The sequence below is a fragment of the Helianthus annuus genome, chromosome 6 (genome assembly GCF_002127325.2).
Source record: "Helianthus annuus cultivar XRQ/B chromosome 6, HanXRQr2.0-SUNRISE, whole genome shotgun sequence".
Taxonomy (NCBI): Eukaryota; Viridiplantae; Streptophyta; class Magnoliopsida; order Asterales; family Asteraceae; genus Helianthus; species Helianthus annuus.
Window position 1 is genome coordinate 75,388,026 of NC_035438.2, and position 20,080 is coordinate 75,408,105.

The 20,080-nt window shown below is 38.6% G+C and overlaps 1 long non-coding RNA gene across 3 annotated transcripts; it reads left to right on the plus strand.

Annotated features, from left to right (window-relative positions):
• Nucleotides 1-1,565: 1,565 nt before the first annotated feature.
• Nucleotides 1,566-4,512, plus strand: LOC110865752. 3 transcript variants are annotated; one of them, XR_004861040.1, is made up of 4 exons: nucleotides 1,566-1,704; nucleotides 3,039-3,135; nucleotides 4,092-4,225; nucleotides 4,331-4,512. It is a non-coding gene; the product is annotated as an uncharacterized LOC110865752 (long non-coding RNA). The 3 variants fall into 3 exon arrangements; XR_002550942.2 differs by having other exon boundaries at nucleotides 1,572-1,704; nucleotides 3,069-3,135; XR_004861039.1 differs by having other exon boundaries at nucleotides 1,572-3,135.
• Nucleotides 4,513-20,080: the final 15,568 nt, after the last annotated feature.

The window sequence follows — 20,080 nt, forward strand, 5'->3', positions numbered from 1 at the left end:
AAGTAAGCGCAAACCTAATAAATAAAAGCGCGAAATATTAACAAATCTATATAAAGGGTTATGGGAAAATATAAAAAGGAAAACGCAAATCAAACAACGGGAGCGTTAAAAACAGTAAGATGAAAGAACCCGGGTAACGAGCTGTAAAGAAATAGAGGCGTGAACCGAATAACGGTAAACGGAGAACAAACCGACGTGTAAATGACGTAAGAAGTCAAAGAGTCGGAAAGATAATCCGAAAGAAAACGAATTTAGCCTTAGACTACAGTCAAGGTTAAATGAATTTCAAAAGCGAAAATAAATGATTCTAAACATAAAAAGGGGTGAAAGCCTATAGAAATAACCTACGAGGCTAAGTGAAAGAACCTACGGGTCACTTGGGTAAAGCGTGGGAACTGGTTACGATTTCCCGCGTAAAATAATAATAATGGAAGAGAATAAATTCTTGTCGTCAATTTCTTGATATAAGTAATTGACATAAGTTAAAGAGAAAACGTTAAACTAAAATTCAGTTTTAGTGAGAAACAACGTTTTAACGAAAATGAATATTATGAGAGAAATTAGAAAATGGTTAAATTAAAGGATATACGACTTAACACCGATAGGTGTAAGACGATACATTCGAAAGAAAGATTTCCGATAATGAAAAGTCGCTATAAACTTAAACATGACGTGATGTGATCACGGTCGCAAAAAAAAGTGATGTAGAATATAACCATGTTGTAATGCGAGTTACGAGATAGGAAATCATAAACACACAAAGGCCAATGGTGGCAACATGGTATACCCAAACGGTGGGGTGTAAAATGACGGTGACTAACCAGTCTAGCCGGTAAAACAATTCAAAGTCAAGATAGTGTCATGACCAATACAAAGCGCTTGTCAATATAAGACAAGCGCGGAGTATACGTGTCAACGGACTAATGCGACTGAGTGGTCAAGTGACAACTCAATCAAATAGGCGACAAAGATATGAAATATTAGATGAAAGTTACGGTTCGTAAGGACTTACACATGAAGGACGTACATGTCAATACGAATGATAACTATTGACCGAAAAGAATGAATGCCTTGAAAATGAAACTAAGTTTGTTTAGTTTAAAACAATTAAACACGTAAATAAGGTTTCGGGGACGAAACCTCTTTAAGGGGGGTAGACTTGTAACACCCCAAAAACGGGTTTGGTAATCAAACCATGTTAATATTAATGAACAGGTAAAATACCGTTTGTGGTAAAAATTAACCTGGTAAATATTTGGATTTAAATAAATAAACCTAATATTAGATGAAAGAAAATAAAAGCTTTTAAAGAAATAAAGTTCATAAGAGGCCCGAGTTAACGAGACTTAAAATGAAACGGGTTATGACTTCCCCGAACCCACTAAGTAACTAGGAATATTAAACCTAGTTAGTAATTATGTGTTGTTAGAATAATAAAGGAATCTTGAAATAGTTAAACCTTTTATAAATCCTTGAAACTATAGGGACTAAAAGGGGCCAAGAGTGAAACATGATTAAAACTAAAAGAAATGAAACACCAAAACACACACTTATCTGTGTGTTTGGTCGTGATTACAGGAGCCAAGAAAGGGCTCTTATAAAGCCCTAAAACTCACAAGAAATCCAACAAAAATCGAAGATAGAACAAGCTAAAAATTGGGGCTTTTAAAAATTTTGTGATCACCCAAGCTAGGAGATTGCAAGGTATGTTGAATTTTGTTATTTGGTGAAATTTTGAAATTTTGATTAACATGCAAGAACGAAATTCTGGTATGAGTGATGAATGTTCTAGTGAAATTGATATGAGTATGAGTCTAGGAACAAACCCTAGATGAGAACTTGATGAATTAGTGTCATAAATTAGAGATTGAATGATTACCCATATATGTGTTAAGTGGGTTTTTATGATATTATGATGAACACTTGAAAAGTGATGGTAAATCTGAGAAAAATTGATGTTATGATGCAAGATTTGATATTGTTCATGAGTGCTAGACATAAGGGTTTGATTTAATGATTGAAACTTGGTTAAAAATATTAGCCATGAACTAAATAGAAGAGGTATAAAAATCATGCCCATAAGGTGCTCGTTAAAATGCCTAAGTGAATCGTGTTGTCTACTAGTTTGTATGTAGAGCTTGATTTGATGATTTCATGAGTAGTAGGTTTATGACAAATCTTTGATTTGTATGAAATTAAACCTGATAGTGTATGAGAATCACCAAATAGGACTTGAATATATGTTATTTTTAGTTCTAGTTCTTAAATTGACAAAGATGAAGTTGAGAAGATGGTAAAATTAGGATTCATATGATGACTTCTTGAAATAGATTATGTTTTTGACATCTCTTAGCCTACAATCATTGTGTTATAGGTTTTTAACCATTACCAAGAGTTTAATAAGGGTTTTAGCCATGGAAATGGGTTGCATTTGATGGTTTGGGTCGAATTTGAAAGGACCCTCAACATGATTTCCGTAGCTTTTTATATGGATTTTGACTAATTTTAAAAAAATCATATAAAATCAACCGTTTATCCGATTTGGGTGTTCTATACCTTTTCAGAAAGCTTATGGAGTAAATTTTTACTGTTTTCAATCATAAGAAACAAATGTGGTTGTTAAATAGGCCAAAAAAAGTGAATTAAAACTGTTGTTCAGAAACCTTGAAAGCTGTTTGAAAAATGAAAATATAGTTGCTGTGCTGATTTTATAAAAATCATAGAAAATTCGTTAAAAGGTGTACCTTATATGCTTGCGAAGGTATTGAAGTTTTCTACGATCCATCTTTGAACACGTTAATCTAGTTCGGACTTTGAATGGGTCATAATGGTCAATTACAGCAGCTGTATAGAAAATCGCTGCACATTAATAATGTCATTATTAATCCAGAAAAGACATATGATTGCGTATACTTGATTTAGTCACGAACTATTTATTGTTAGGAACAAATAACACTTTATGTGACATGCTTAAAGTGTTCAAAATCACTTACGAACTAGTTCGTATAAGTAACTTGACTAACGGGTCAAACGGTTAGTGAATGGAAAGAGTTATGGAAAAAAAATAGGTAGGAGCTTGGAAATGAACGGGTCAAATGGATACAAGTTCAAGTATGAAGCTCGCAAGGATGCAAGGTAAGTAAAGCTTACACCTTTTTTTAGGATACGTATTTACTTTATATATTATAAACACGAGCAAGGTTATATCCGAAATATGGGTTCCGACACGAAGTGATACGGGTCGGGACGAATAAAATGAAAAAAAAAACCATGTTTAATGGCAAAAAGGGCGAAATGGGTTAAATAATGAAATGGTAAATAAATACCATTCAAATATAAGTTCAAAATGTTTGGTCATTTAGACGAAACGGGTCAAATGGTAATGTTAACACCATTTGAAACGAAGTAAAACTCCTCTGAACGACTCATTCGGGTCAGATCGCGATCCTACAGGTCATTCAAACGAAACGGGTCAAATGGTAATGTTAACACCATTTGACGAATAACGACTAACAATTGCTTGTCGAGTCCGATGCTCACAGGGTAAAACAGCTTATGGAATTTGCGTTGCTATGAATCAGCAAATTCTTAAGGCAATGTATTAAAACGGGTCAATACTTTGACTGGAGCCAGGTACGCGTAAATTGGCGGAGTATAAGTAGACATTTTAATGTGGAAATGTGATGTGTGGAAAGAGAAGAGCAAGATTTGAACTTAAATGTTTAAATCTCCTAAACGGGTCAAAATGAATTATGCGCATAGCTTGGGTATTGGTCGCATAATTCATAAAAGTTATGTTCAAGAGTTAAAGACTTTTGAGTTAACAAGTAGTCCAAGGTTTTATGATGGTTTAAAATGATTTAGAAACAAGTCGTTTAATAGATTATGAAATGGGTCGAATAATTGTGTAAGAGATTTATAAGTCGTTAGCTTATAAATCAGCATCGTTACAAACCTTAGTGTTGCTTACATAGGAGACTGCATTACGGTCAATACGAAATAAGATTTGCGTAAAACTGATGTGTAGTTTGAAAGTTATGCGTGTTTATGTTAAATATAGGAAAAACACATAGTTGGGCAAAAAAATGCAGGTTGCAGAAACAAACCTGCTGGAAAATGGTGACCCTCGCGCCACGCGAAGGACCAAGATGGTTGGGGCGCGACACGCGACTACAGTCGCAGCACGCGACAGAATTAGGAAACCCTGTCGCGGCACATGACAGGGGTACAACTTGCAGATTTTGTTTGTTTCGCTTATTTGGCTTAAAGTACTTGAAGAAACATGTTATATAATTATCAAAACTAACGTTTGTGTTGGTTTTGATTACAGGTAAATGATATCGGCTATCCGGATGAAGTCAAGCGCCTAACAAGAACCGAACACACGATAAATGAAGCTTCCGCATTTGAGTTTAAACCTTGTTTTCAAAAGTGAACTATGTAAACACTTATAACATGGTTGTTGGAACGTTTTAAACATATCTGAATATTTTGATGTAAAAGTTTTTGTTGAGTCGCATTTTTGATATAAAATGCGTACTTTAATGATATAAAATAATGTTAAACTAGAATGGGTCTTACATAATAAAACTCTCTACAAAGGAACTGAATACATCATCTATTGGGTGAGTTGGTTTATTACATTTGCTATGTTTTTTTTTAGTTAAACGTATGATCTTCCGGTAGGTGTTAGTTCGACCATTTACATGTGAATGGGTCTAATTTGGTTAGGTTTTACATCAGATGGGTCAAATAAAGGGTTAGTGAAAAGGGACAAACGAGTTTAATGTTGGCTCAAAGCCAGTATTTATTTCAAATAGGTCGAACAAAATAAATCTGAAAGGCAGCCATTGTAACGGGTCGAATGGGTTGAAAGTGGCTGAAAGTATCTTTTTAATGCAAACGCCCCTTTTCATTGTTTAATTCAAAGATATAGATGATCATTGTAATTATATTGTTTCTGAAATCATACATATTGAAATAATTGTTTTGCAGATATCAGCCCACATTATCAGCTAATCTGAAGAAAGTGGCAACTGAGTTTGAGTATCATGGAGGTATGTCTTTCTAGGCATTTGTTTATCAAGCATTAATGATGAAGAGTGCACGTGTAGTTAAGGAAGTCGATCACAAGGTATTGCTTCTTTGTTCTGTGTGTAGTGATTTGTGTACACTTCGGATTTGGTTTGGGTAAAAAGGAAACTGGGTTGATTTGGGTAAAGATGAAATTTCATTTGGGTGTTTTTGGGTCCGCTAAATTAAACAATGGCTCAATTTGGGTCTTCTAAAACAGATCAATACGGGCTATTCTTATAAAACCCACTAACTTAAAACGGGTTCAAATGGGTTTGCACTACCCATGACCCATTTTGACACGACTCATTCACGATTCCATTTTGGACAGAACCTGTTTTGACCCAAAACAATTTGGAAACCTTTTAAAACGGACTGTTTTGACCTGTTGGCTGACCTGACCTGACCCGACCCGACCTGACCTGTTGGTTGAGTTGAGCTATACTTGCTTCACCCCTGCAAAAGAACAATTAATCCATGCTATTTAATATTTATCATGCAACTTTTCGCCAAGTAATCCTTACCGATCTTGAGTTTTTAGTTTTTATTATAAATATATATTCTATTGTTATTTATATGATAACATGCTCGCATAGACTTCTACTATTAATCAAATTCCTTTATTAAATGACCTAAAATTTAAGTTTGAGTTGGCTTGAACACATATAAACTCGGCTCGATATTAACTTGCTAAACCGAAGATTTTCGTTTTTAACTTTCATCAATTTCATAAATACGTCTTATTTCAAACTGACTTCAAAATATAGTTCTATACAAATGGTTGAGCTGAGATAGTTCTATTGTTTTATTTGAAAAGTTTTATTAAATTATAAGACATGTAAAAGTAAATCATCCTATCTTATTTAGTAATAATGTTCAAAATATAGCTCTATACTACAAGCCCGAAAGAAAGCAAGAAAGGCTTTGGTGGTCACGATCTCGAACAACGAGAGGTTGTGGTAAAATTCCCACCCTATCACAAACCGATCCCGATGAGTCTACTGTTTCGTAGGAGATGACGAGTGAGGATGGTGGTATGTGGAAGTAAGCAACAACAGCAGCGGCTGTAGCACCAGAGACAAATGCTGATGAACCAAATTTCCCCCGGTACGCTAATATCCATTCACCATTTTGTTCAACCTTAGCCCAGTTTCTATAATTCTACATAAGTTATTTAATAGATTTTGTTTTGTTTTGAAATATGTACAGCCGCCTCAATAGAACATGATATCCAAACCCGATGCATCCAAATTTGATGCGAAGGTATTTGATTTTTCAAGAATATTTTTTTTGTTTTATTACACTGAAGGTTACTTATAAGTTATAATTGTTCGTGGCCAGGGGCAGGGAAAAGAGACAACACTGTAAGTCTGTAAGAATTTAGTTTCCAAATTGTAGTATATGTCTTAACTCTTTTGATTTGCATGATAACCCTCACAGTGTATATACTTTGCATTCTCTCTAATTATTGTTGTAGTTATAATCTATTAATCTGATACTTTTATTGTAGTTTAATTTCGGGTGATTGTTTTCGACAAAAGATTTCGAATCTATTTTTACGTCATTTTATTTTATTTTTTTAATTTTTGTAGTTGAACAACAAAAACGTGATACTACATGTCATATAAAGAATTCCGGAAGAAATTATGAAGTTTGGGACAAAAAATGACATGCGAACATCACAATCAAGTGAGCCAACCAAGTCAGCATGCTTTTTTCCGTATACGATGATTTTGGTAGTTTGCTCAACTCTAGAACTTTTAGTAATAATCACCCTTTATGTACATTATGCTAGACATGCGACCTTAGTGACTCAAAAGGAATTACCTATTTCGTAGTCTACTTATCTATTTATACTATCATCTTTCTAATAGCAATCTATTGGGATGGAGGAGAAGTCTGCCACATCTCACCCTTCCCAGCCCTACTTTATTAGCAAGACATTACTAAGAATGTTGTTTGTTTTTATTTTGCTATTTCATCGCGCTATGCTGTTTTTTTTTGAAGCCAACAAAAACTGAAAAGCTCAATAGGGCAGTTGATCTCATGTCTGGGTTGTTGAGCATGAAGAATCCAATAAAATGAATGCTAGAAACATTAGCATGGTTATCGCCCCAACATGACTCCGGTAAATCTTTTTAAATATTCATATTAATGTCCACAATCCTTATCACCTACTAAAACCAAGGTAAGATTTTCGTGGAGTTAATGCAGAGAGCCAAATGTTAATAAGTCAACTCCATATAATTCTTCAGGTAGAAAAATGGGCGGGTTGGGTCACTGGTTAGACGGGTATATTTTTCATACGAAATGGCTGCCAGTAGGGATGAGTGTGGTACTGGTACCGGTACCGAAAAATGTTCGGTATTGTATCGACACAGGACCGGTGTGGTTCTGGTATTTGAAGGCAAAATGCGGTATTTTTTGTGACACTCTGGGTTTTCCCGAGCCACCATCTTGTACTGAATTGGCGTGTACATAATATTAAATGAAAGTTGTGATTTATCTTGATGTGCTATGTGTCGATATTGTGTAGCTATAATATATAAGTTGTGTATATAGATATGAATAAGAGTATTGGTGAGCCGAGACCACCAAGACCACGACTCGAGACCACTCGGTCTCGAGTAAACAGTAAACAGTTGGGCCGGTTGGGCCATACACCCGAGAAGCCCATTCGGAAACCCATTAGGGTGCACCAACTTGGAGCTAGTATATAACCTTTGTTGATAGCCAACCTTGCCATTTTTGGGCAACTAACATTCCCTCACATTCTCCTTCACTCTCTCAACAAAACCCTAGCATCATCACCCTCTTCTCTTGTCTCGGATCATTAGTAGCGGCTCATACTCCAAGCTAGGAGGTTCCCTTTTGGCTGATTTCACAACACTCTCACACTCGAACACCACCCGGTTAGTGTTTCACACTATTTGATATTTGGATGCTTGTTTGATGAATGATACACATGATTAGTTTAAATGTCCCTTGCACGATTTTGGTATGATAAAAATGATAACTTGGTGAACAAATTGCATGATAAAGGATTAGGTGCAATAATGATTCATGAGAATGTGCTATTATATTTCTATGAAACAATGTAGATGATGATGTTATACTATGAGTTATGGGCCGAAATCGTTTACAAGCATGATGTCCAAATAATTCTGAAATGAAATGATTGTTGACATGATCATACGGATTTAAATAAAACATTGATGTGTGTTAGTGTTGTTTTGATAAAATGAAGAAAAACCCTAGAGATGAACTGTTTGAGTATGACATAAATATTTGAAAAGTTGTGTGTTTGATCCGTTTGATTTGGATATTAGACAAGAAAACATGTTTGTGTGGTTTTATTGGATAGTACACAATTGCATGATATTACAATTTTATTAGGTAGTACAATTTGGACAGGTTCTAGAAGAACTTCATGAGCACGTATCTGTGGTTGCGAGTCGAGACCTTCGGTTGCAACTCGAGATCAAAACGTGATAACTCGAGACAGACTTCAAGGGCTCGAGACCGGCAAGGTCTCGACTTGAGACTTCGTGATCTCGACTCGAGACTGGACTCGAGACCTCTGAGGTTGCGACTCATGCCAGCACCACTCGAGACCAGACGTTCGTAACTCGAGATCTCCTGGTTGCGACTCGAGACCGCGTATTCTCGAGTCGAGACCACCTTATCTCGACTGGGCTGCCTACCTTGGTTATTGGGCCACAATGTGTTTTGTTTGGGTTGCCTGTTTGACTGGACTATGTGTTAACTGTTACTGTTTAAATGTGCAATTTTTAGAACCGGCCCAATAACTCAAAAGATAACTATGTGCATTCTATGTGTTAGATACATGTAGGACATACGTGATTACTTGTACCCCAAACCTGACCTATACTGGTAACCATGTTAGGACGTGGTGACCAGCAAGCTTGACCAAGTAAGCTAATATGCCGAGCAACCCAAGGTGAGTTCACAACTTAAAGCATGCATTCCCGGTGGATTGGGAAACGGAACTAAAAACAACACTATCCCCCTGTGAGGGATACAGACTTACTTTTCTTCCCTTGTTACTGGGAACTCTTGGTTAATTACGGTTTATACGGAATGCAACAAGCAACACTAAACGAAACTCTATCACTTAAGTCCCTACTACATTATACCGATTAGTCGCCGGGGTCTGGCGAACGGGTTATTAGTTGATAGCGCTATTTAGGTCTAACCAGCCTCGCACCGACCCTTGTTACTGGGAACGGGCGTGAACTAATAGACTCCGACAACCGTCAATGATGATAGAATATTGGCAAACGGGGCACTGCGAAAACGTGGGGTTAATTAGTATTCGGTATTGGAAAAACAGTTTAGTCGCTTACTTATGGGGTAGCTCCCCATGGCATGTATAAACGGATAAATTAACTAGTGAAACAAGTTTTTGGTAACTAAAAACTGGACAACTCGTGAACTCGCCAACATTTTGTTGATACCCTACTGCATGCTTTGCAGGTACCCAGTGACTCAGGAGCTTGCTACTTGGGGATGTGTAGTGGTCGTTTAACCCATGTGTTGGGTTCTAAATAACTTGAACCATGAACTTTGTTTTAAATTGTTTTGTCTATGCTTCCGCTACTTATGTTACTATTTGAACTTAAAACTTTTGAACTTGATTATGATATTTGCTAACCCTGTGGTTGGTGAATACTACTTTTGCTATTAATTAAATTGCTCAGTATAATTGGTGGCTGGATCCTGGTCAGTCACGCCCTCAACCGGATGGTCCTCCGCATGTGGATTTTGGGGGTGTGACAGATTGGTATCAGAGCCATTGGTTATAGTGAACTTGGTTTTGAAAAGGGGGAAATCTTTTTGAGAAAAACCAGACTATAACTCGTGACTCGTAACGACACTACACTCCAAGTGCAAGACTCGACTTATCAGACCTTATAGCTCGGACTAGTGTTTACTTGCTTGCTTGCTTTATGCTTTCTGTTCTGCTATACGTACTAGCGTTCCTAGTTAGATAGATACACCTCCCTCTTCTATCTCTTTCTCGCTATACTACGACATCACACTCACACTATGTTTTTCTGGTTATGAAGACAATGAGTGGACGCGGAAGAGGAAACGTTAACATGACTCAGGCTCAGTTCACTAACCTGATCAACATAGTGGCTGCAGCTTTCGCAGCTCACCCTGGAGGTCACAATGCGCCTGTGCAACCACGTGTTTGTACTTTCAAGACCTTCATGGATTGCAAACCTCTCCCTTTCAATGGCACTGAGGGTGCCATAGGTCTTCTGCATTGGATCGAGAAGGTCGAAGCTGTCTTTGCTGTCTGCGAGTGTCCCCCTGCTAATTGGGTGAAGTTTGCGACTGGTACGCTTGAAGGAAACGCGCTTTCCTGGTGGAAGGCACAAATTCAGATGCTTGGTTTGGAAACTGCTAATGCTACTGCATGGGAAGATTTCAAGGATATGATCAAAGAAGAGTACTGTCACAGGGATGACCTCCACAAACTCGAGAACGAGTACTTTGAGCTTAAGATGGTTGGGTCAGAGATTGAGACCTACACCAAACTGTCCAACGACTATGCTGCTCTTTGCCCAAACATGTCTCGACCTATGTACCGGAGGGTCGAATTGTACATCAAGGGTTTGGCCCCAGAAATTCGAAGCCATGTGACCTCAGCCAACCTCACTACCATTCAGCCAGTCGTTCGTCTTGCTCACAAACTCACTGATCAGGCTGTAGAGCAGGGTAAGTTGCCCAAAAGGATCAGTGCTACTCATGGAACTTCCGGTGATAACAAACGTAAGTGGGAAGGAAACCAAAGCAAGGATGCTAACCCCACTCAGGCCCCAACTCAGCAAAGGAAAACTGAAAACAACAAAGGCCCTCAGCAACAGGGTGGCTATCGAGGGAACCACCCCAAGTGTAACAAGTGTAACCGGCACCACAATGGGGCATGTAACAAGGGTCAGTGCCAGCGATGCAATAAGATGGGGCATGAAGCCAAAAACTGCAGGAGCCAGTTTCCGGCTAGACAGAACCAACAACAACAGCAGGGAAACAATCGCGTATGCTATAAGTGTGGAGCAACGTGGCACATGCGAAGGGATTGCCCTGAACTGAACCAGAACCGCAACAACAACCAGGGAGCTGGAAACAACGATCAAAACAACAACAATGCTGGGAATGGTGCAAGAGGAAGGGCTTTTGTGATTGGAGCTGGAGAAGCAAGGAATGACCCCAACATCGTGGCGGGTAAGTTCCTACTCGATGATTGCTATGTTTCTGTATTATTTGATTCTGGAGCCGATGCTAGTTATGTATCCCTACGTATTAGTAAGAAACTTAAGCACCCGCCTGCGTTATTAAGTTCTAAGCATATCGTCGAGTAAGCTAATGGTAGAAACATCGAGGCCTCACATGTGATCAACGACTGCAAGCTAGTATTGTCTGGTCAGGCGTTTAGCATCGATCTTTTCCCTATCAATCTTGGAAGCTTCGACGTCGTCATTGGTATGGATTGGTTATCCAAACATCGCGCTGAAATCCTCTGTCAAGAGAAAATGGTTCGTATTCCCCGCCGTTCTGGCAAACCCCTCATCGTTCAAGGAGACAAAGGCGGAGAAGTCACACGCATCATCTCGTTCTTAAAGGCCCAGAAGTGTTTACGAAAGGGGCACACCGCTATCTTAGCACTCGTCACCGACACACAGGAAAAGGGAAAGAGGATTGAAGGTTTTCCAGTGGTACGCGACTACCCCGAGGTATTCCCTGAAGAACTACCCGGAATCCCTCCCCATCGTCAGGTCGAGTTCCAAATCGAGCTAATTCCCGGAGCAGCACCCATAGCTCGAGCGCCTTATCGACTAGCCCCCGCAGAATTAAAGGAACTTTCTGCACAACTACAAGAACTATTGGATAAAGGATTTATCCGTCCTAGTTCGTCACCCTGGGGAGCACCAGTGCTCTTTGTTAAGAAGAAGGATGGCACATTCCGAATGTGCATCGACTATCGTGAGTTGAACAAAGTTACCATCAAGAATCGCTACCCTCTCCCACGTATCGACGATCTATTCGATCAGTTGCAAGGATCGAGCTACTACTCTAAAATTGACCTACGATCAGGCTATCATCAGCTAAGAGTCCGTAATGAAGACATCTCCAAAACTGCATTCAGAACTCGTTATGGTCATTACGAATTCCTTGTCATGCCCTTTGGAATGACTAACGCGCCTGCGGTTTTCATGGACCTCGTGAACCGAGTGTGCAAGCCTTACCACGACAAATTCGTAATTGTGTTTATTGACGACATCCTTATCTACTCGAAAAGTCAAGAAGAGCATGAACAACACCTGCGCCTTATTCTCGAACTCCTTCGCAATGAGCAACTGTACGCCAAGTTCTCGAAATGCGACTTCTGGCTTTGAGAAGTCCATTTCCTTGGGCACGTGGTCAATAAGGACGGAATTCACGTCGACCCAGCTAAGATCGACTCAATAAAGAATTGGCCCACGCCCAAAACCCCGACCGAAGTTCGCCAATTCTTGGGATTGGCAAGATACTATCGTAGATTTATCAAGGGGTTCTCGAGGATTGCTCAGCCTCTCACGACTCTCACTCAGAAGGGTATTGCTTACAAATGGAATGAAGCTCAGGAATCGGCTTTTCAAAAGCTAAAGGATAACCTCTGTAGTGCTCCTATTCTCTCGTTACTTGAAGGTACCGACGACTTCGTGGTTTACTGTGATGCGTCTATTCATGGACTTGGTTGCGTGCTGATGCAACGCGAGAAAGTTATTGCTTACGCTTCTCGACAACTTAAGACTCACGAAAGAAACTACACTACGCACGACTTGGAGCTGGGAGCAATGATTTTTGCTCTTAAGGTATGGAGACATTACCTGTACGGTACCCGGTGCACCATCTACACCGATCACAGGAGTCTCGAGCATATCTTCAAGCAAAAGGAGTTAAACATGCGACAACGTCGATGGGTCGAACTTTTGAATGATTACGAGTGTGCGATCAAGTACCATCCGGGCAAAGCCAATGTCGTGGCAGACGCCCTCAGTCGAAAGGACACTATGCCCAAGCGCGTGCGAGCGTTACAGCTTACCATCCAGTCTAACCTCCCTACTCAGATTCGAAATGCTCAGGTTGAAGCATTGAAACCGGGGAACATCAGGGCTGAGTCCCTGCGAGGATCGAGGCAGCGATTAGAACAGAAAGAAGATGGCGCTTACTATGTGACAGGACGCATTTGGGTTCCACTCTATGGAGATCTATGTGAACTTGTGATGGACGAAGCCCATAAGTCCCGTTACTCAGTACATCCTGGTTCGGATAAGATGTATCACGACTTAAGGACCACGTATTGGTGGCCTGGCATGAAAGCCCACATAGCAACCTATGTCAGCAAATGTTTGACTTGCGCAAGAGTCAAGACTGAGTATCAGAAACCAGCAGGCCTACTCCAGCAACCAGAAATCCCGAAATGGAAATGGGAGCAAATTTCCATGGATTTCGTCACTGGCCTACCTAGGTCCCAACGCGGGAATGACACTATTTGGGTAATAGTAGACCGATTGACCAAGTCTGCACACTTTTTGGCTATTAAGGAAACAGATAAGTTTTGTTGGATCGTCGTCGACCCTGAATGAGTCGATCAGAAGAGTCGTTTCTCTAATTCAAAGGCGGAATCAGTGAACTAGATGCTCAAACTAAATATAATGCTTCACTTTATTGATTCTGATAATGTTTACAACCTGGAAGCAATTCGGCAGCACTTCGTTACAAGTTCCGAGCCGTTACAAACGAAACAACCAGTCACCTATTTATAGAATTCTGGAACCACTTATACGTACATGTCACAAAAGCGGTCCAGGTGAGATAGTGTGGATCGCTTTTATGGACAATGTCCATATAAGCGGTCCAACATGCTATTTAACCACTTCTCGTTTCTCGAACCTCGTGCACTGGTTATTCTAACCTATCCTATCCTATTACATTATACAAGACGAAGTCAATAGACGTAGTGCACCAACAGACTCCCCCTCGGATATTGACGAAGTCTTCAGTGAACATTCTCTGTTATGCCACCTCTTCAGTCTTTATCATCTTTGCCAACTTGTTCAGATTGCAACCATATAAGAATCCTTTAATCTTTCACTTTGATCATCTTTACAACTTCATCATCAGTAGGCTCCCCCTCTCGTCAAGCTTCCGTGCTTTTAGAGATCATCACCTTGCTTTTCAGCTACAAGCTCTTCCTCACTTACAACTTATCTTCAGACTCCCCCTTAAACTCAGCTCTTCGGGATCGTAATCTGAATCTTTCCTGTAATTCTCAAACATTCATAAGTAACAATATTTTCAAAATCATTAAACATGTTTTCTAATACACTCCCCCTGTCAACAAACTTAACAGATATGGCAATATAAAGAATCCAATTCTCTCACAAATTATCATTCAAGTTCAAGTTAATGACCTTGAAGACAAATGTTTTAAAAGATTTTCCAAGAAATTTCAAGTTTCAAATTAATGAACTTGTTTTGTTTTCAGAAACACAATCAGCATACTTTGATTTTGAAACTCAGTAACTCGGACATCGGTTTATCGAAAATAACGCAGAAATCAAAATCTTTTTGTGTTTTCTGAAAATATAAAGCTGTAAAGAAATATATACAAACATATTTACAAACAATATTTTTGTTTGAGTATGCATCAGAGGATCATATCAGTTTATGACAAGTCACAAGCACCATTAAGCTTTAAATCATACTCAGAATTAAACAATTCACTTAGATTGTCGATATACTGATCCATTTAAATTTTCATACAAATTTCAACTGATTCAGGATACGATTTAGATGTTTTAAGACTTAAACTCATTCATGTGTCCCACCTCTTGAATATATTCCCGTATCCAGAATCCCAATATTCAGTCTTACAGGTAAGAATACTACAATGATGTCTGTACATAAATTAGGGTATGCGAGAACTGAGGGATCTCAGGTCAGAACTTCCGTTCAGCAGAGAGATGTCAGCTTCGACTTTGCAATGTGTTCCCTTTAGAGAATCTTTTCAGCTACAACAACTGATTATCAATTTTATTGTCTAATCAGCTGAGGGCTTTATGCTATATTTCAAGCATTTTGGTGAAAGTATTAGCCAGGGACTAGGTCAGAACTACCGTTCAGCAGAAGTCCCGGAATAATACCCCAGACATCATAGAGTATAAACACCTAGTATATCAGAATACGAGACCTTTCAAACGAGATTTCAGGGGTTACCTATATATCCAAGTAGTGTTCCCCATGAAATAAGTAAGTTTGAATTTAGGTTTATATCCCGAAAAAGCTTACTAAATGTATAAAAACCTATCGACATATCATCAGTGAGACTGTTTAACGCTATTTAATCATTACAAATCTTTAGCATACTGTAACTGTCTACTGATGTACTATCATTTCCTCTTTTTACGGAAAACTCAAATTTTTGATTTTATCATGTTTTTGTATTTTTCAAATTTTCTAATGTTTTTGTATTTTCTGACAATATTTCTCCCCCTAAAATGCAAAACTATTAAAGAAAATTTGACAAACCGATACTGATAGCTTTGTCTCGCCATCCATTTTCTGCTTCTCATGCTCTGTTTCGCAGAAAATATAACGTACCCCCATGATTTACAACCCATTGATTTTGACTGTAAGAAAACCGTTCTTCAACTTGTGAGTAATCATGTTTGTTCCGCCGTGAGGGTTTCGGCATAGTCCATCACCACTTATTCTAAGTAAACAAACATCAATCTTCTCAAACATCAACCAAACAAACATACAACAATCATCAAACACAACAAAAATTCATACAAAACAACAAACAAACTCCCTGTCTGACCAAAACCAGGGATCTTCAACCTCTTCCCGTGCAACACTCTCACAATCTTCATCAGCATTTAGCACCTGCACATTCAAACTTTATCAAAAACACAAACAATTTGTCATAAAAATTTCAAACAATAAAGATAGATGCCGATTCATGCTTCGCGATCCAGGAAGCTCCGGCAATTCCAACCACTTAATCAAACATGGTGTCCACCCAGGCCTCAGGAGCCTTAGGTGTAACCTTGATTCTAGCAACCTGAATTTTAAAATTTTCAGCCTTAAGCGGTGGAACGTTTGCATCATAAGCAACCACATCTGAATCCTCAGAAGTTGTTTTTGGTTTCCAAATTTGTTTCTGTGTCTCATCTTTTATCAACTCAACACTTTTCTTAACAGACCACACTTGACCTTTCGGAGTACCTCTTTTGTAAAAATTTGTTTCTTTCTGAACCTTTTGAGTTTGAACAACATTTTTAGGTTTCCAAATCTTTTGAGGTTTTGTCACACCAACCGATGTTTTCCGACTCCAGGATGTTCTCATTCTGGATGTGTGAGAATTCCAGGTCTGTCTAGAATTAAGCCTGTTCGAGTTTGATTTCCAATTTTGATTTGAGGCAAACTTGTTTGTTGTAAACCTCCAAGTTTGTCTCGAATCAAATCTGGTTGACCTTGGTTTCACACTCTCAGATTTCTGTGGTTCACCATCAGCAAACTTTAGATTTCCACACTTTCGTGCAACATGGCCAATTTGATCACATTTAAAACACACTTTCTTTGACACATCTTTTGGCTGTTGTTGTTTCTTTTTCATATCCTCAAACTCTGCATTAGATTGTGTTCCAAGTTTGAGTTTTTCTTCTTCAATGAAACTTTTTCCTTGAACAAAAGTCATTTTTGTCTGAAAATTAGGCCTTTTAGTTCTGTTTTGATTATGTTTCTTCTTATACCCCAAACCAGACTTCATGTTTTTCTTCTTAGAACCAGGTTTGTTATAAGACCCTTTGAAACCTTTACCAGCAAACTTCAACATTTCAGACTTCTCAATTTCAACCATCTTGAAAACTTTGTCAATTTTCTCTGAATCACATTCCGAATCGGGAAAACCACATCTAAGAATAGTTTGTCCGATCCAATCATGGTATAAACCAATCCTTTTGAATCATCATTCAAATTCTTCTCAGATTTCGTGTCTTTCAGATATCCATCATAAAGATTTCCTTCATCTTCATCTTGTGATTCATACTTACCTTTTGTAGACTCATCTTTCAAAACACTATCAACCACCTTACATACCACCTCTGAATCATCAGCATCATCAGATTTGGTGTAAGTCACATCGATACTGTCAGGTAATTGGTCAGCTATGTTCAAACCCTTTGCCACCTTTTCCTCATCATAAAAAGTATAATTGTCTCTCAATGGTGGTGGTACCTGATGATATTCCGAACCAATACCCTTTTTACAAACATTAGTATCTTTGTTATCAGGTGTGATATTGAAAATACGTTCAAGAATGTACGAAGAGTCATGATAACTTTGAAGTTTTGTAACAATCTTTTCTTTTTCAGCCAAGACTTGTTTAAGATTCGCAATTTCATCAACACGTTTGTTTAATTCAATTTGCTTTTCTTTAAATTGTCTTTCATATATTTCTTTAGTTGTTAAAGTTTCAGACAATCTTTGATCAAAACTTTTGACTTGGCTCTTCAAAGTATCATAAGCTTCTTGTACTCTCTGACTTGATCGTTTTAAAGAATCATATTGTTTTTGTAATTCTAGAAATCTAGATTCTTTTTCAATGCAATCAATACATTTTGTAGAACATTTTTCTTTCAAAACTATATTTTCATTTTCAAGATTTTCACATTTTTGTATTAATTTCTCGACTCTTGATTTCAAATTTTGTTCCGATTCAATTCTTTCTTTACATTTTTCTTTTAAAGCATTTTCAAGTTTATGCATTTCAGCAACTTTTGTTTTTAATCTATCTTCTTTTTCAGTACAGTTTTTGCATTGTTCAATGCAAATCCTGCACTTGTTTTCTTTATCTACAATCACTTCATCATTTAATGAGTCAGAAAATTTTCTTACCTCAGAGATTGACGACACATCGGCTGCCTCTGTCTTCTGTATCTTCTCAATCCTCTCTTCAGCATCAATCTTTACCACAGCCTTGACTTCTTCAATCATTTTCTTCAAATCTTCTTCTTTTCTCCTCTTCATCTCTACCACCTTCGGTAGGCTTGCCTCAAAAATCTCTTTCAATTCTTTCATGAATTCCACCAAATAATTTTTGTCAGAGAGCCTTTTTGTGTTGTAAACGCCTTCACTTGGAAACGCATTAGTTACCGCATCAAAATCAACTTTCGCTGGATCAACCACCGGATTACCATACGGATCCAAATAACATTCCAACTCTTCACTCCACCTCTCAGCTCTCTGTGCTTCTTGAAACGGAGCATACAACTTGCCAATCTCCCATCTTGCTCTGTCTCTTCTCCACCATTTATCATGCTCTTCTTTTGCCATGTTCTTAGATTCGTGAATTACCTGAAATTCAATGACTGGAAGCAAACAAACAAACTTAATCAGATCAAACAATATCAAGTAAATTGAAATACACTAACACTCGATGTCGTGTAATAATCTTGACACTTGAACGAAATCAGATCGATCGTATGAGCGAACACTAGTTTTGACTAATGAGCAAAACGAATCAGAACCACAAAAGCGATCCTGATTGTACAAATTGACAGAAAAGCGGTCCAATAGATGTCTGAATACGCGGTCCAAACAACAATGTACTTTCAAGCGGTTCAGCAATGTGATCGTTCGAGCGAGTCAAGAATGTCTGAATAAGCGATCCAATGTATGTTCGTTCGAGTGGGCCAGGTAAACCAATCACAAATTTTGAGCGGTTCACAATTGTCTTATGAGCGGTCCAAAGATGTAATACGAGCGGTTCATAAACGCGGACCAGATGTAGTTCGTTCGAGCGGTTCAAGTGTTGTTCTTAGAGCGGTCCAAATATAAATTGTACAAATGAGCGGTTCTAACTTGTTCAGATGAGCGGTTCAAACACGTTTTTGGAGCGGTCCAGACTTCAAATGTACCTAAAAGCGGTTCAAACTATGTACGAAAACGCGAACCTACATTCGAAGGCTGTTATGTCCATTTTTAGTTCGAGTTTTAGTCTTAAAGTTTCAAGGGTTTATTATTGTCCAATAATACACGTCCTGTGAAAAATTCGTCCGATTTTAACCGTGGAAACTCGTCTAAATCGAAAAAGAAGGTGTAGAAGACAGAAAACGGATCAAATTTGAGCTGAACTCTTCTTCCTGTGCTCTGATACCACTTGTTGGATCGTCGTTGACCCTGAATGAGTCGATCAGAAGAGTCGTTTCTCTAATTCAAAGGCGGAATCAGTGAACTAGATGCTCAAACTAAATATAATGCTTCACTTTATTGATTCTGATAATGTTTACAACCTGGAAGCAATTCGGCAGCACTTCGTTACAAGTTCTGAGCCGTTACAAACGAAACAACCAGTCACCTATTTATAGAATTCTGGAACCACTTATACGTACATGTCACAAAAGCGGTCCAGGTGAGATAGTGTGGATCGCTTTTATGGACAATGTCCATATAAGCGGTCCAACATGCTATTTAACCACTTCTCGTTTCTCGAACCTCGTGCACTGGTTATTCTAACCTATCCTATCCTATTACATGATACAAGACGAAGCCAATAGACGTAGTGCACCAACAAGTTTTCTACCTTGGCAGACGTGTACTTAAAGGAAGTAGTTTCGAGGCACGGGGTGCCAACCTCCATTATTTCCGACCGAGACGCTCGTTTTACTTCGGAGTTGTGGCAAGCTATGCACAAATCCTTTGGCTTACGTTTGGACATGAGCACCGCTTATCACCCACAAACGGATGGACAGTCTGAACGCACCATCCAAACCCTAGAAGATATGCTTAGGGCATGTGTGATCGATTTTGGCAAGAATTGGGAGAAGCACCTACCGCTCGTAGAATTCTCGTATAATAACAGCTACCACGCTAGCATTCAGGCAGCACATTTTGAGGCATTGTACGGTCGTAAATGTCGATCACCTCT